We start from the raw sequence: 1682 nt of genomic DNA, 5'->3' as shown, positions 1-1682 counted from the left end.
CATCCGGAGCCTGTGCTCCGCAACGGGAGAGGCCACAACAGTGAGAGGCCCGCGTACCACACACACAAAAAAAAGACCTGCCTGTGGCTGTTTATATAAATCTTCAAGTTCAGTATCTTGTGAGCTTCCAGAACTTTTGTTGGCAGAATATGGTAGTGCTTTATAAATGCATGTGGGAGAAAACCTTGAAAAGATGGTAGGCTTGTTTATAGAAGAGGTAGCAAACAATGACCTTTCTGGAACATAGAAAAAAAAATGTATGTATCTGCTTTAAGCAGCTTTTTATTAGCGAAATGCACGGCTTACTTTATAAGTAGTAAAACCTAAGCCTTGGCAGCAGTTTTAATTCTCCAGGGAGCACAGATTATGTTCAAAGGGCTAAGATGGTTCATGGTAAGATCAGAATGGGTTACGGAACAATTAGAGAGAAAACTCAACTCAAAATAAATGTCGACTGAGTGGTTCTAGGACTGAGTGTTGTTACTGGCGGGTGGGGTGTCTAACATTTGGATGCATTTGAATGATCGTCACAGAGTGAGAGAGGACCTTAGCTGTCATATTTTCTCTTTTCCCCAGCCTCCAGTCCTGGAACCTCTGACAGTCTATATGGTTGACCTTGCCCAGGACCTCACAGGCAGCCTACCCCGTGGATGCTTGCCCAGATCTAAGCTTACACGGTTTCCCTGTGGCCTCTAAATACCCAGCTTCCTCTCTGAATGGCTCAGAGTGAATGCATGTCTATAAGACAGGTTTTCTAATACCTGAAGTTACGTCTCATGTGTCTTCCAACTTGGCTTTCCCTTCTTCAGGCTGATTCTGTGGATCTGGATCCTTCGGGAGGTGGCTCACTTAATCAAAGAGAATGAACTTCCTGGAGAGAAGAGAAGAGAGTGCTTCAGCCAAGCAAAGCGTAGTAGCTGTGCTTCTGAACTAGACTGTCCAAAAAGCCCATGAGCATTTTATAGACCAGCATCCCATCTCATTCAGCCTTTCCTCCCTTTCAGAGTTTCCAGAACTTTCACCATCCTGGAGGTCCAGCACTAGCTGGTATCAGTTAACCAATGGTCTTAAAAGAGAGAATAATATTCCATTGTATATATACATATATACACACAGCATTTTGTCCATCTGTTCGTCCACTGATGCATGCTTGGATTGCTTCCACCTTTGACTCTTGTGAATAATGCTGCTATGAACATGGCTGTACAAATATTTGCTCAAGTCCCTGCTTTCATTTCCGTGGGGTATATACCCAGAAGTGGAATTGCTGGATCATATGGTAATCCCATGTTTTGAGGAACTGTTATGCTGTTTTCCACAGGAACTGCACATGATTTTTTTTTTTTTTTTTTTTTACTGCATATGCTATAGTATAACTATAATTTACTAGATATTGCCAAATTTTTTTCTAAAATTATATATATACACACATACCCCTACCAGCAGTGACCCAAATCTTTGCCAACACTATTATCAGATTTCTTAATTTTGGCAAATTTAGTGGTTTTTAAATGATTATTTTATCATGGTCTTAATTTTTATTTCCCTAATTACCACTGCAATTACTCATTTTACATGTTTGTTTCATTTTTTCATATGCAAGTCATTAATCCATAAAGAATTAATTTGGGGGGCTTCCCTGGTGGCGCAGTGGTTGGGAGTCCGCCTGCCGATGCAGGGGA

This window comes from Lipotes vexillifer, unplaced genomic scaffold, assembly GCF_000442215.2.
Source record: "Lipotes vexillifer unplaced genomic scaffold, Lipotes_vexillifer_v1.1 scaffold150, whole genome shotgun sequence".
In the NCBI taxonomy this organism is placed as follows: Eukaryota; Metazoa; Chordata; class Mammalia; order Artiodactyla; family Lipotidae; genus Lipotes; species Lipotes vexillifer.
This window is presented reverse-complemented; position numbering follows the sequence as displayed.